This window comes from Phyllobates terribilis, unplaced genomic scaffold (assembly GCF_046119375.1).
Source record: "Phyllobates terribilis strain yellow unplaced genomic scaffold, ASM4611937v1 Scaffold_2__4_contigs__length_985480577, whole genome shotgun sequence".
Lineage (NCBI taxonomy): Eukaryota > Metazoa > Chordata > Amphibia > Anura > Dendrobatidae > Phyllobates > Phyllobates terribilis.
The window spans coordinates 760,601,288-760,618,204 of NW_027362762.1; the positions used below are offsets into that span (position 1 = coordinate 760,601,288).

Sequence of the window (16,917 nt, forward strand, 5' to 3'; positions counted from 1 at the left end):
TCAACTGGGAAAACTTGTCAACTGCGCCGATGTCTAAGATGCCGTGTGCACATAGCCTTATGGTATGTTTGCATAGAGTTTTTGGATGCAGAAGAATGTTAGATGATTTTCAAGAGAAATTCACAGCATAATTCATGCTTTTTTTTAATAACAAGGTTTTCAGTTGTGACTCAATGTTTTACTCGGCTCCTGGGGTTGCCAATTGATTGCCATGGCAGCCTGCGGCATGCTGGAGGCCCCCATAACTGGCATGATGGTATTCCTGTGTAGACCAGCCTGTGGCTGGCGTTCATACGAGACAGAGATTTTTACTAAATACTATAATACGGTGGTATTGCAGGCTATAGTATAACCAATCTGATGACCTCTGGTTCAAGTTCCTAAGGGGACTAAAACATAAAGTAATATATAAAAATTCAAATCACCTCCTTTTTCCCTTATTAAGAATAAATAAATAATGACAAAAATAAGACATATTTTTTATCAGTGCATCCATTAAATTCTGATCTATCAATGTATAAAATTAATTACCCTAATTGGTAATTGGTGTAATAAAAGTAAATTTCAATGCCAGAATTTTTTTTTTTGGTCGCAGTAACTCTGGAAAAAGATGCAATAAGAAGCGAATAAAGCATTGTATCTAAACCAAAATGGCATCAATAAAAATATCAGCTTGCCTTGCACAAGCCTTCACATGGCTCCATTGACCTGGGTTAAAATATGTTTCACACAGTACGTTGGTTAATGAAAGGCCCTAAGAGAGTGGGAAGAAGGGAGCAGAATGACAAAAAATGTTTAAAGGGGTTGGCTGCAGCAGTGATATTGTGCTGCAGTCGTGGTGAAGGAGGGCCGAACCTGAGGAGGGTGGGAAACAGATCTTTTTATTGTTTTAAATGGAAGCTATCATCAGAAACCTACCTATTTTTTAAACCAGGTTTTTGTTCTACATGTATTTTTTTTTAATGCTGCCAGTTCTTATTTTTCTTATCAAGATCATGAGAACAAAAAACAAAAACGCAAAAATGAAAAATCGTCATGTTGGAAAAGTGATAAAGTAATACTGAAAACATGACATGCACAAAAATGTCTAGCAATCAGAAAGGGTCCTGCCAGCAGAGGATCTTGATGATTTGCATGCCCAAGTGCATTCAGCGTGACAGAATATTCCTCAGACAATCATTATTAACCTTTTGATAGCAGACAAGATGTGTTAGGACTCGCTCACATGAGTGCATAACACGGTCGAGTGCTATCGGATGTTTTATCGGAGAGCACTCAACCCAATGTTATACTTTTGGGGCAGTGCATATCTACAAATTTTTCCTCATGCCGAGTGTCTTCGGATCATGCACACCCTTTAAAGTCTATAGTTGCGTGTGAACCTTCAGACTGCATTCGGATGTATCTTCTCCGCACCAGTGCTGCAATCCTATCAAGACAGAGAATCGGATCACAGTAAAATGACACTCAGCTCAGACTCTGACTGCATTTGAGCCGAGTGTCATTAGCATAATCGGCCAGATTCTCTCGCAGAGAGGATCATCGCTCGTGTGACCCCGGCATAAGTGTGTGTAATTTGCGCGTGACGACGCTCATACACAATAATGAATACATCGAGATGTTTTGGAAAATTTGTTTCCATTTTTTCATCATTTGCATATCATTAACATGTCTATGTATCATGTGATTCTCATAATTTTATGACTATTCCTTCAATGTTAAGGAGTGTATATAATTATACATTAATTATATATATATTTTTTTCAGGATAAGAGAAAATACACTGCTCAAAAAAATAAAGGGAACACTTAAACAACAGAATATAACTCCAAGTGAATCAAACTTCTGTGAAATCAAACAGTCCACTGAGGAAGCAACACTGATTGACAATCAATTTCACATGCTGTTGTGCAAATGGAATAGATGGAAATTATTGGCAATTATCAAGACACACTCAATAAAGGAGTGGTTCTACAGGTGGGGACCACAGACCACATCTCAGTACCAATGCTTTCTGGCTGATGTTTTGGTCACTTTTGAATGTTTGCTGTGCTTTCACACTCGTGGTAGCATGAGACGGACTCTACAACCCACAGAAGTTGCTCAGGTAGTGCAGCTCATCCAGGATGGCACATCAATGCGAGCTGTGGCAAGAAGGTTTGCTGTGTCTGTCAGCGTAGTGTACAGAGGCTGAAGGCGCTACTAGGAGACAGGCCAGTACACCAGGAGACGTGAAGGGGGCCGTAGGAGGGCAACAACCCAGCAGCAGGACCGCTACCTCCACCTTTGTGCAAGGAGGAACAGGTGGAGCACTGCCAGAGCCCTGCAAAATGACCTCCAGCAGGCCACAAATGTGCATGTGTCTGCACAAACGGTTAGAAACCAACTCCATGAGGGTAGTATGAGGGCCTGACATCCACAGATGGGGGTTGTGCTCACAGCCCAACACCATGCAGGACGCTTGGCATTTGCCACAGAACACCAGGATTGGCAAAGTCGCCACTGGTGTCCTGTGCTCTTCACAGATGAAAGCAGGTTCACACTGGGCACATGTGACAGACGTGACAGAGTCTGGAGACGCCGTGGAGAGCGATCTGCTGCCTGCAACATCCTTCAGCATTACCGGTTTGGCAGTGGGTCAGTAATGGTGTGGGGTGGCATTTCTTTGGAGGGCCGCATAGCCCTCCATGTGCTCGCCAGAGGTAGCCTGACTGCCAGTAGGTACCGAGATGAGATCCTCAGAACCCTTGTGAGACCATGTGCTGGTGCGGTTGGCCCTGCTTTAGTCCAGGTCTGGGAGGAGATCCCACAGGAGACCATCCACAACCTCATCAAGAGCATGCCCAGGCATTGTAGGGAGGTCATACAGGCACATGGAGGCCACACACAATATTGAGCCTCATTTTGACTTGTTTTAAGGACATTACATCAAAGTTGGATCAGCCTGTAGTGTGTTTTTCCACTTTAATTTTAGGGGTGACTCCAAATCCAGGCCTCCATTGGTTAATAAATTTGATTTCCATTGATGATTTTTGTGTGATTTTGTTGTCAGCACATTCAACTTTGTACAGAACAAAGTATTCAATGAGAATATTTCATTCATTCAGATCTAGGATGTGTTATTTGAGTGTTCCCTTTACTTTTTTGAGCAGTGTATAAGAAACATTTGACTTATTATGGCTCCAAAATTTACATCGAATGTGTCACGTTACTTTCTATTTTTGTAAAATGTTATGAATATTACGAATATGATCCAGATAAAATGTTCTCCATTCTCTTGTTATCACTTGCACTAATAAATATGAACACTAAATAACACATTCAATGCAGCTGCTTTCCCCCTTTAAACATTTATTCAATATTTTTTCTCCTTCCTGGGCACCCATCTATGGTTAGATGATTGCACACAGTAGTTGAAGGACACCTAGAGAAAGAATTATACAAAGGTTGGAAATACAAATCAGAGAACTATAGACTGTTTGTCTTTTGCAAATGGACACAGCACGACATGAACAGAAGAGCACACGAGGTCAAGTTTCGCAATGATTTTTCAGATAGAGGAAGGAAATGGAATACAATCAGGCTATGGTTGGGTGTGGGAGGAGTGAAAATGTACAGTAAGAGTTTAGAGATCTCACAATAGTTCAACTAGAAATCCAAGAAATACTGAAATGCAAAATAAAAAGGTTTTGATAGAAGTATGTAACTTTATGCAAAATTGTTTAATTCATACTAAAATCATCCTAAATAACTTCATTGATCCTATGTAGGTACATTACATTATAATGAAGAAACAAAAAACCAGGCAATGTGAACTGAGGTCTAAGATGGTAGACATGCAAGAAATAGGAGCATGTTCACACTAGCAAAAAAGAAACAAAACCTACAAAAGACAAAAGACAAAAATATATCTCATACCCTACCATCATTATATATAAATGTAAAGCAAAGTTGCATAATAAATATAGGGTACTTAGTGAACTATTTTTGATCAAAAAAAGTATACAAGCCGTCCCACCAGCGGCAAGGTGACCCTAAATTGGGACGGTACCTATACTGCCTATATTAAAAACCTTACTGTATATCAAAGTTGAAGCAATGCATATAAAAGGGTAGACAAATAGGACCGGGTCCCAACTCCAGACCACCCAGGCCCGTGGTAAGCTACATATATACCAGTCAGCTCAACAAAGGGGATGCCACACCCTTAAATTGCACAGAATGCAAACAAGACAAAAAACCAGGCAATGTGAACTGAGGTCTAAGATGGTAGACATGCAAGAAATAGGAGCATGTTCACACTAGCAAAAAAGAAACAAAACCTACAAAAGACAAAAGACAAAAATATATCTCATACCCTACCATCATTATATATAAATGTAAAGCAAAGTTGCATAATAAATATAGGGTACTTCATTATAATGAAGGTATAGGTTTAGCAAGTGTTCAGGTAGAAACTAAAGGTCTTGGTGTCTGAGGATCTTCAAAAGCCCCTTTGTAAATATAAGATAACAGTGGTATTAATAATGGCACGGGGTGCTGGGGTTTCCTGTTATAGATTTTGCATTGGAGCCCAGAAGCTTTAAGTTACTCATTATATATGTTGTTAATTTGACCTCATAAACATTTCAGAAAAGATGTGTGGGTTTTCTGCGGATTTGCCACAGATTTAAGTATAGATTTGATACACTTCCCGTGAAGAAGGTGAAATCCATGATGCAAATTTACTAAAAGAATTGCCATGCTGCAGGTTTAAAAAAAATTGCCTGGCATGTTAATTTATGACCTGAAATTTTCCATTGTGTGTAGATGAGATCTGTCACTCCACGGGAGTAGATAGCGAGAAGCCACCAGGGATCCACATGTCCGGCTAGTCCACTAGTCTCCTTTGTGGCAGCTTTTAAAGTATGTCTTTCTCTGAAACGCCGCAGCATTTCAGAGTCAAATATCCACGACTAACACCATGCAGCCAGTGTCTGATAGATGATGCCAGTGGACCGGGCAGCAAGTATCAGCTGTTTGGTTCCCTTTAAAGTTCTAAAGATAAAAAATCTTAAAATATGCCACATGTGCTGTTTGGATGAAAACACCACTGACTCCATAAGCTCCACTAAAATTTCACATGCTATAACACTAAGAAATGAAAAGCTAGACTAATTTTTACAAATTAGGCTCACTGGGGGCGATTCATTAAGACTGGCCTTGATGCATATGTAGCACCCTGAGGATTCGGCTGCTACAGGGGTATTGCACCTCAACCCAGAGGTGTGATATTCCACTCCCGGGTAAGGATGGAGTGTGGAACTGAGCTCGGTAGGCTGCATGCACTACATACATCCCATTTCCGAGGAACAGGCCGACGGTACTCCCACTTAGAAATGTGCAGGTACGACCGAGTCTGTTCCTGGCTGGAGTGGGAGGGGGGGTGGTACATCCCAAGTAGTGTAGGGGCAGATAGGGGGAGCAGCCTGGGTAAAGATAGGAGCTCATTGGGTGCTGGTCACCTGAGCTCACACATAGAGGGTGTATATAAGGTGGGCACCAACTAAGATCAGGGTCAGTTGCAGAGAGAAAGTCAGCGAGCCGAGGAGAAGAGAGACCCAGAGTGAGAGTGGAGAAAGAGAGACCCAGAGGGGGAAACAGAAGAAGAGGACTCTAAGAACCCAAATTAAATCCCCGGGTGAAGAGTCGGCATCAGGGTACCGGAACCCAAGCTGGTGGGGGCAAAAACACACCCCAGCCAGAGACCGGAGGCCGTGGGCAGCGTCTGCCACGGCCACCCACCACATCCACCACGAAGGCATACCACGTGGAGGGTCAGGGAACCCAAGGCCAAGGGTCTCCCAACAGAAGGCCCGAGGGAGCTGGACCTGGGTGGATCAATAGTGGGGACGGCCAGAGAAAGGACAGAAGGAGAGCTCAGGGTCACGCTCCGGACTTATTTGGGGGTTGGCTGGATCCAGAACCTGGTGGACGCAGCACGGCTCGGGAGGTCACTCGAAGCTGGAGTGACCGGAACATCAGCAGTGAGTAAACATCCTAAACTGCATAACCCGACTCTGTCTCTGATTGCTGTCTACACTGCATCACCACAACCCCCATCCTCTGCACCTGATCCCCCTGAGGCTATACCCCACCCGTTGGGGGTTATATCACCAAAGCTGCACCTACACCATCAGCCTCAGCGGACCCTGCTGCAGCGGCGGCCGTAGTGACCACAATACAACGGGTGGCGTAGTCGACATTAAGAACTTAATAACATCTGTAGGACTGCCACATACAACTGAGTTTGACACCCTGGGCACGGACCGGGTCACAGCCACTCGGAAGACTACAACTCCCATCTGATCCGGCTCCGGATATTCCCCCTAAAGAATATGGCCCAGGGGGCGCGTCACATACGCTAGTCATAATGAAGGGCTTGCTGGATTATGATTTGTCAAATTCATAGGCGTGCACCCCCGCGTGCCTCTCCAGTCTGCACTCAGGGAATGGAGTTGCATTTCTGGCATCAGAAACTCCAGAACTTTTGTTGAAGTTGACGGGTGTAGCCACGCCCAGTCCCACCACAGCTTCTTTCCAGTTCTGTCCTCCTTCAAAGTGTCGACAAAAAAAGGCCATAAGTTGCATGTTTGTGACTTTACAAAGTGTTTTTACAAAAGTGCTCTACGCCAGTTTTCTGTCGAACAGAAGATGACAGCGGTGGTCCCTGAGACAGATGTTCTCTATTTAGTGTCATTTGAATTAATCAGTTACCCACCACCCCTAAGGTTCTGCAGTAGGCATAAAACATTGTGGCAGATCTTAGACTAGACAGACTTAAAATGGCCATATTTCTAAAAAAAAACTAAACCACTGAAGTGGTGCTTTAAAGTAATGGATCTCACATGGTCCACCGACTCCAAAGTAGCCCAAACAGAGAAACCTTCAAAAAACACAAGCACTACAAAAAATAACAGTAACCATAAAGAAAGAAAAAAAAAAAAGAAAAAACCTTTTAAAGTTACTTCCAGAAGCTTTGTCTAAACCTATCCAGCGATGTGTTCATTTTTTTATGAAGTCTTTGGTCTATGTTATATTATTTCTATATAGCCCCTAAGAATGATATTCACTGGTGGGCCCCAGGTACTCCAGTCCGATACTATATACAATATACTGTCTTTTAATTAACAATTGTATGAGAAGTATTTCCACCCTATTAGAGAACAATATTTATAACCATGACTACAAAATCACATTGTATGCAACCTAATTCCCTCATATTACCTCCCCCATCTCTGAAAGTACAAGGAACTTTATTTGAGACCATACAGATCTAATTTAGGAAACACACTTCTTCCTCCGGTGCTTTGACAGGAAACAGGAATGACAGAAATGTGCAGTAAAGGCACCAACATCTCTCTGCTGCAGACGTTATTTTACCAATGGCAGCGATTCTCCCTGGTATACAATCCAGTGAGAAACTTACAGCCAAACATATTCTAGATAGATTTATTTTAGATTTTAATATCTGGCAGAATAACAGTAAATCATCAAGCAGCACAATCAGAGGAAACCTTAAGAAAGAATTAATATTACAGTTACTAAATAAAAGTGGATCTAAGGGGGAATGTCTTCTCCTTGTGGACAGCGCCAAACTGGCGTAAGGAGACTTATAGACAATATCAATTGATTTGTGTGATTTGGTTTCCTATCCTAATGGAAGTGATAAGACTCATTAAAGGGTTCATCTTGATGTTTAGGATGGCTGTATTCAATAGTGGGCGCTAGAGTTCCAGTCATTTTCTTCTCTGAATGCACCATGCCAGCGTTTTTTGTTTTTCAGAGCTGGAGTGGTGTTTTTAATCTAAGGTCCCAGGTCCTACTCCCGTACATAGCCACCGGCGTCTTCATCTTTTATCAATTGTCTGATTTGGCTTCTTATCCCAAGGGAAGTGACGAGACTCATTAAAGAGTTGATGTTGATGTTTAGGATTGCTACATTCAGTAGTTGGCGCTAGAGTTCCAGTCGTTTTCTTCTCTGAAAGCATCACGCCAGCGTTTTTTGTTTTTCATCAGAGCTGGAGTGGCGCATTTAATCTAAGGTCCCATTTTGTGCTTCCGTACATAGCCACCGGCGTATTCATCTTTTATCAATTATTTGATTTGGCTTCTAATCTCAAGGGAAGTGACGAGACTTGTTAAAGAGTTGATGTTGATGTTTAGGATTGCTACATTCAATAGTTGGCGCTAGAGTTCCAGTCATTTTCTTCTCTGAAAGCACCACACCAGAGTTTTTTGTGTTTCAGAGCTGGAGCGGCGCTTTTAATCTAAAGTCCCATCTCCTACTCTCATACTAAGGGCCCCGTCACACTAAGCGATGCAGCAGCGATCCCGACAACGATACGACCTGTCAGGGATCGTTGCTGCATCGCTAATACATCGCTGGTGAGCTGTCAAACAGGCAGGCTCACCAGCGATCAGGGGAGCAGCGATATCGTGGAAAGAATCGTTCCACGATGTCCTGCTCCCGTTACCAGCCTGCTGCAAGCAGGAGCAGGCTGGTAACTATGGTAAACATCGGGTTACTAAGTGCGCGTGTGCCCCTAGTAACCCGCTGTTTACCATGGATACCACTCTGCTACGGTGCGCGGGAGCCTCCGCGCACCGTAGCAGAGTGGTATCCATGGTAAACAGCGGGTTACTAAGTGCGCGCGTGCCCCTAGTAACCCGATGTTTACCATAGTTACCAGCCAGATCGTTGGTCCCGCTGGTCACACACAGCGATGTGTGCTGGCCAGCGGGAGGCCAACGACCAAAAAATGGTCCAGGACACTTTGCAACGATCAGAGACCTCACAGCAGGGGCCTGATCGTTGCAAAGTGTCACACACAGTGACATCGCTGGTGAGGTCGCTGGTGAGTCACCAAAACCGTGACTCAGCAGCGATATCGCTAGCGATATCGCTATGTGAGACGGGGGCTTTAGCCACTGGAGTCTTCATCTTTTATCAGTGTCGCTCCAGTCCTGTGGCGCCATCTTGTGACCACAACTTCTGACTTGCCAAAATTCAGAGGAAACGGTCACACACTCTCAATGCAAGTCTACGAGAGCCAGAACGAGGCTCTCATTGGCTTGTATTGAAAAATGACCTCCGGCTCACTCCAGCAAACCGTAGAGCGATCCAGCAGGTCATAAACTGATGGAGACTGGCGGTAGCGACAGTAATATAAGGTGAAGGCGGCGGAGGGTAAGTATGAGAGTAGGGCTTGCTTGCCCTGCCCTGTTCTTTTATTACAAGTTTTTCAGGAGAGATACAACAGGCATATACTGTTTTACTTATATTACATATGATTATGAAATATTGTAGGGCGGATTTGTCAAAACTGTCTAAAAGAAATACAGTGTGTAACAACCAATCATGGTGCAGCTTTAATTTTATCAGATTTGTTTAAAAAATTAAAGCTAAGGTCTGATTGGTTGGTATAAGAAACAAGTACAGTTTCTCTTTTAAAAAGTTTTGATAAATGAGGGCTACTATGTTTTATCAGCAATGAGCTCGACCTTCATTAAAGGGATTGTCCATCCTTAGGGTACAAGTCTGCAGTCTCTCTATGTGACTGCAGACTTGTGGATCCTCACATCGTGCACACTGAGCGCTGTGAGGATTCTCTGGTGCCAGCCCTGGGAGTGGATGGTCATGTTACCGCAAGTATGTGATGCGCAAACTTGCATTACGCTCGTCTGCGCACATCTAATCGACACGTGACTGCATATATGCAAATGGAATAATTGCGGTCACACCCCCACTGCTCCCGGCAACAGCACTGGAGAATCCTCACAGTGCGCAGTGTGTGCAATGTGAGGATTCACAAGTCTGCAGTCACATAGAGAGACTGTAGACTTGTAGCCTAAGGTTCAACAACCCCTTTAAGCAGCTGTACCTAATTCTGAATGTGGATTTCATACCAACTATCTCCTTGCAGCCGCTGTCATCAGATGTATGTCATTCAGAAATGGGGAATTTGCCACAAATCCTGATCACACATATAAGTCTTTAAAAGATTAGAAAAATATGGCTGCTTTCTTTAAAAACATTTCAATACGTTGTACAGGTTATATGTGGTATTACAACTAAACTGCAGTCTTTTACAGGTTTTCCAAGTTTCTAGTAAAGTTGGTGTAAATCAATTTGCAGGACCTGGCCCATTATACAGAGTGGGCCATTTAAATGGATACACCTAAATTAAATGGGAATGATTGGTGATATCAACTTCCTGTTTGTGGCACATTAGTATATGGGAGGGGGAAAATTTTTCCAGATGGGTGGTGACTATGGCGGCCATTTTGAAGTTGGCCATTTTGGATCCAACTTTATTTTTTTCAATGGGAAGAGGGTCATGTGACACACCAAACTTATTGAGAATATCATACGAAAAACAATGGTGTACTTGGTTTTAACGTAACTTTATTCTTTCATGAGTTTTTTACAAGACCACTTATAAAATGTGTTCAAAGTGCTGCCCATTGTGTTGGATTGTCAATACAACCCTCTTTTCCTACTCTTGACACACTGATAGCAACACCGCAGAAGAAATGCTAGCACAGGCTTCCAGTATCCGTTGTTTCAGATGCTGCACATCTCGTATCTTGATTGTATGGTGTGGTATAAGGGGTACAAAGATAGTGGGGCCATTCTTCATCAATGGAAACCTCAATGCCACTGGATATCTGAAATTGCTACATGATTATGTGTTGCCCTCTTTATGCACTGAAGATGGCACGTTCCCTGAGTTTTTCCAACAAGATGGTGCACCACCACATTATGGGTGTCATGTCCGAGCATTCCTACATGAACAGTTTCCTGGAAAGTGCATTGGTCATTGTGGGCCAGTTGAATGGCCACCAAGGTCTCCTGGTCTGACCCCCTTAGACTTTTATCTTTGGGGTCATCTGAAGACAATTGTCTATGCTGTGAAGATACAAGATGTGCAGCATCTGAAACAATGGATACTGGAAGCCTGTGCTAGCATTTCTTCTGCGGTGTTGCTATCAGTGTGTCAAGAGTGGGAGAAGAGGGTTGCATTGACAATCCAACACAGTGGCCAGCACTTTGAACACATTTTATAAGTGGTCATAAACTTGTAAAAAACTCATGAAAGAAGAAAGTTACGTTAAAACCAAGCACACCATTGTTTTTCTTATGAAATTGATGTGTCACATGATCCTCTACCCATTGAAAAAAATAAAGTTGGATCCAAAATGGCCGACTTCAAAATGGCCACCATGGTCACCACCCATCTGGAAAAGTTTTCCCCCTCCCATATACTAATGTGCCACAAACAGGAAGTTGATATCACCAAACATTCCCATTTAATTTAGGTGTATCCATATAAATGGCCCACCCTGTACATGTCAGTAATATATGGCCGCTGGACAGGACTCCTTAGTGCCGCCTCTCACCTGATGGCATCCCTGGCTTCTCTTTTGACAATCTAGTCTGATACAACTTCATTTTTGGGGTGTGACGCACATGTGATGTTGCACCAGGCTGGGTAATCAAAAGCTGGGTCACGGATGTTCAAGCGACCACAGATTACTGATGTGACCGCTGGACTGGGTGCGACAAATCAAGTCACAACAACTCTAGTATCTACACATATATCAGACATTGAGAATATAAAAAGCAAAACGGCTGCCCACCGAATTCTGAAGTGATCTATTATATGAGCTGCTTAGATTTACCATGCTATGTACTGATTGCATCTACTGTATATGTTAGTATATCCAAAAGGAAAAATACCCTTCAGATGTCTGTCCCGACTCCTAACCAATGATATATTATATATTATCTTTAATGCTATTAAATTGGAACTAATGAATATATAACTATTTTATCTTACAAGCCAGCCAGCAATGCTTTCATATAAAATGGTCTGAAGAAAATAACAAAGTATCCGGCCACAATGTTTATTTTCTTCATGTGATGTAAAAATAAGACCAAGACTAAATACTTCATTATGTGTTGTACACTCCTGCAAAAACTGTGCTTTCCAACTTCTCTGAATAGTTGCATAATGTGCCAAGACTATGCACAATTCTTATTATACTTTGTATTTCCTGACTCTTATATGACTTTATACTCCAGACTTGGAGTGCCAGTTCTTTGTGACTTTTATGTAAACTTGTTATCATCATCATGGATGAGTATAAAAGTACATGGGTTTATCCAATAATTTAGAGCGATTGTACAGTATAAACACGTTCAGTATTTGATCAGTATTTTACATCAGTATTTTTAAGCCAAAACCAGGAGTGGGTGATAAATACAGAAGTGGTGACGAGTTTCTATTATACTTTTCCTCGGATTGTTCCACTCATGATTTTGGCTTACAAATACTGATGTAAAATACTGACCAAATACTGATAGTGTGAACGTGGCCTCAAGGTTAAAGTAATTAACAAATGTCTGCTGCATTAACTTCAGAAGTGGTAAGATGCAATGCCCAAGGGTGAGCGGAGGGCTTTTTCTGGAGGAAAATAGCCTTGTTTTTCTAATCTTAAGCAACCCTTTTAACAACTTCCCACTATATGTTGTACTACTATGATATGTAGTGGGTGCAAGGGTAAGCAGATGGCTCAGGAGCTGAGCCTGCACCACAAAAGGCTGTGTTTTACAGCCAGCACCTGCGTATAGCAGCAGAGATTGGAACTAGCTGCTGATTAACTAATTAAGTGCCACTATATTTGACAGTGGTATTTAATTTGTATAATCCTGGTAGCTCATCTGTGTCGAGTGGCCATCGGCCCCCCAGTGCAAGACTTGATTGTGGAATGGTGAAGGCTTGCCATGGCAGCTGGGGACCTGCTGAAGACCCACATCACCACCATCTTGGCATTCCTGAAAAGCCCAGGCTGGACTTCATGTGTGATGACAATTTTCATTAGCACTGCAATATTGAATTATTGCAGTATATGGTTCAAGTGCTGAAATGACCATAGGTTCAAGTCCGTTATGAGGACTTAAAATTGCAGTGGAAAGTAAAAAAAATTCTAAAAGTATAAAAACAAATGAAAATTACACCCATTTAAAAAAAAGTATATTCTGAATTGCTGTGCCCATGAGAGTACCATCTATAAAAATTTAAAACAAAAAAAGTAAGATATAAACTACGTAAAGAAAAAAAAAATCAAAACACCAACACAAACTATTTTTTGGGAGATGCCTCTCCTTCCATTAAAAAGTTCTATAAAAAGTAATCAAAATGTAATCGTTACCCAAAATGTTACCATAAAAACAAAAGCTTGACTAGTTAAAAAACAATCTCTCGTACATCTCAATCACCAAAATTTTTTTTTTAATTACAGGTCTCAGTTATAGGTCTCAGAAAATGGTGACAAACACCAGAGTTCATAGTTCAGAATTTTCAGAAAGCTCATTAAAATAATAAAAAAAATATAAAAGTTTGATATTGCCATAATTGTGCTGACCTGGAGAATCATGTTGCCAGGTTGAAAATGAAACAAAAAAATTGCAGAATTGAACTGCGGTTTTCTTTCACCATTTTACTTTCCATGGAATTTTTTTTACGTTTTTCAGTACATTATACAGTAAAGTTAAAGGTATCATTTAAAACTACAACTCATTCAGCAAAAAAACAGGAGATATAAAAACTAAACTGCAAGAGCAAAAAAAAATGGAGAGGTCTTAATAGTCCAAACAAAAGGTAACATTATGGTCCACAAATTACTTCCATTTCTTACAACAGGTACAGCGCTACATGGGTTAAGTGGTAAAAGATTGATTAAGATAATGCTTCATCAAAACACAGGGCATGATTCATCAAGAGAGGTGTGAACAATGCATGCAGTAGAGTCAGCATGCTAAAGTCAGATGGTCCTTATTCATGAAGAGGCTTACATCTCTTTATGAATCAGGAGCAATGGATGAGCAACATGCACCATGAATTTGACGAGCAGCAATCCATGCCAGCTCTGCCCTGCTTTTGTCGGAGCTTTTGTCGGAGCTGGGGAAAACTGGAGTGAGAATGCCAGAAGTCGCAAATTTTGGTGCAAATCTGAGTTGCACCTAAATTTTGCGACTTTTCAAAGCTTTTACAACAGAATTCTGGGGTGAAAAATCTTTGATGCATTGGGCCCACAGTGTATAAGAAATATCCAAATATAATCTAAAACAAAGATTTAATCATTTTCATTAAATACTAGCTAATCATGCCTATAAATCCCATAAAACACTAAAATCAGACACCAAACATGGTGGTCAGAGTAGAATACAAATAAATGAACACATCAATATGGTACAAATGCAAACATCAAAATGGAAGTCACAAACATAATACAGAACATCATAAACCAAGTGGGAGAAGCGGATAAATAATCACAAAGGGTTTTTTTCAAGTTATTCAATTTCAGTTTTGCATAAAAATAAGCAAGTTTGCATTTGCAATTGACTTGCTTTTTCTATCTGCTTTCATTCTCCTGCACTAAGAGTTTTTATCTGACATAGTGTAAAGCTTGTTTCCAAGGAGCTTGACCACCAGAGCTTGCCCAGAACTTGCACAATTGCTACATTCTAGGAGATGAGTTAACTTCTAAAATCCCAGCCATCTTTTATCAGCCCATTTTCTATCCAGCAGTTATCTGCTCACCTTCTTCACTCTCAGCTTCTGAGGAGCTGCTCTTAACAGTCCTGTGTAATCATAATTCCTGGCCCTCCACATCAGCTCTCACTTTCCTGAGCTGTGTGCTTGCTCAAATGTCCTGTTAACTGCATATGTAAATACAGTGATAGCAGTGTTTACTCTAGAACCACTGATCATTGAATATGTTACAGCAGAACTTGTGTTGAGCTTCATAGTTCTACTAATACTACAGCTTTACTGCTCACTAGAACTGTCACTGAAGGAGGAGTGCCCACTCACCACCAGAAACCAGGAAGTAGGGAGACTTCAGAGTTGTGAGCTGCTCAAGAGGCAACTTGAAAATATCCTTTAATGTACATGATACTAACATAAAATGATACATAAGGAAAGTTATATTTGCAATATCCTCAGAGCCTAAAATAAGTCACCACTAGAGATGAGCGAACCCGAACTGCAAAGTTCGGGGTTCGTACCGGACGCTGCTGAACTCCGAACATGGACTTCTCCTGGAAGTCCGTTTAACAGTTCAGGAGTTTGGGGAAGAGAGAGAGATTCCAGCTCCAATGTTCAGGTCACCATTGATTTCTATGGGGTTTGGGTTCAGGTCAAAGTTCGGGTACAGTTCTGGTACCCAAACCGAACTTTTGATTAAACTTCAGTTGGACCCAACTTCCAAGGGTCTACTCATCCCTAGTCACCACCTCAAACCCAAGTGATCAAGCTGTCAAAACGATCAGTGACCTCATCAGTCTTAGTTGTAGGGAAAAAAAAGGTATGAAACATATGTCAGCGTGCAAAAAGTCTGAATGGAATATGGAGTATCATCAGACCCAAGAGCATACCCATTGGTCCCTCCTATTCAATGAACATAGTGGAACCCATCATTGTTGCCAAGTGATGGCACTAAACCTAGCCTGCAAACCTTGAAGTGATGTAGAAAAAATGTTTCTGGGAATATAAATCACTGCCACAATATAGAACTTAATTAATAATAGAATCTTAATGCATACATAAAAAGTAAAAAAATATATTGAATGAGAAATGATTTCAGAATGAGTAACTTAATTCAATAACAAAATGAGATCATGTCTTCGCAAAAATGCCATTTTCCGGTGCCCTATTTCTGACCCTCAAGGAATAGCACAATTTGTTGTTATTAAAGCTCCCGTTTAGGCAGATGAATAGTGAGAGCAAGAAACAATATTTTAAAATGCAGCAGATTGCCAATGAAATCGAGCAGAGCGTTCATGTCTACAGAACAAAAGGTCATTTTCTTGTAAACTAATAATGCTGCCTAAGCAAAGTGTTATTTTTCCGGTGTGTGACTAATTAATGAAATCAGCATATTAAGTATGATTTTATATGAACCTGCCAGTGGATATCTCAGTGCATAATGGAAAGAAACTGTAGAACACAATGTCCAGCATGCTGGCTAATTAACGAGTATATTGCATTATGAAGGCTCCTATTCACTCGAGGTATCAAAGACGTTTAAACAAAGGAGTTATGTTGTTCATGTGACTTCTAGGAAACTTCTCTGTAATAACTTATTAGCGCGGTGGTGTCAAGGTGACATTATCTTCTATATTGTTTCAGCCTGAAAAGCGCATCAAGAGATGTGTATGGCTATGCAGGAATAACTATAATTCCATGTTTTGAGCATGTCACACATTTACAGTATATTTTGTGAGCCTCTGTATGTCTCTAAATTTTTATGCTAGAATCACTGAAGAATTATAGTGACAGGTTCTAATGCGTACTATATAACCAGGCAATTATTCTAGGGGACAGTACTGTGCCTTTTGGAAGCTCCACATGGTGGTGCATAAGGCATAGTGAATGCACCCCAAATGGTACGATTTTACCCCTTCACTACCTGACCATTTTCTGTTTTTCTGTTTTTTCTCCCCTTCTTCCGAGAGCCATAAATTTTTATATTTCCTTCAATATAGTTGTAAGAAGGTTTGTTTTTTTGTGGGACAAGTTGTACCATTGATTTTACCATATACTGTACTTCAAAATGGGAAACAAATTCCAAGTGCGGTGAAATTGCAAAAAAAGTTCAATTCCACTATTGTCTTTTGGGGTTTTTATTTACCAATTTTACTATATGGTAAAACTGACCTGGCAATATGATTCTCCAGGTCAGTATGAGTATGCAGATATCAAACATGTACAAGTTTATTTTTATTTAAGTGGTAAATAAATGAATTTGAAACTTTGTGTGAATATTTTTATTTTCTTTTGCTGCTGTTTTCCGAGACCCACAGCGTTT

At 41.1% G+C, this 16,917-nt stretch overlaps 1 protein-coding gene across 10 annotated transcripts in view; it reads right to left on the minus strand.

The window, feature by feature from the left end:
• TBL1X (transducin beta like 1 X-linked) overlaps window positions 1-16,917 on the minus strand; it is a 440,725-nt gene that overhangs the window by 330,004 nt on the left and 93,804 nt on the right. The gene's annotated exons all lie outside the window — the stretch shown is intronic.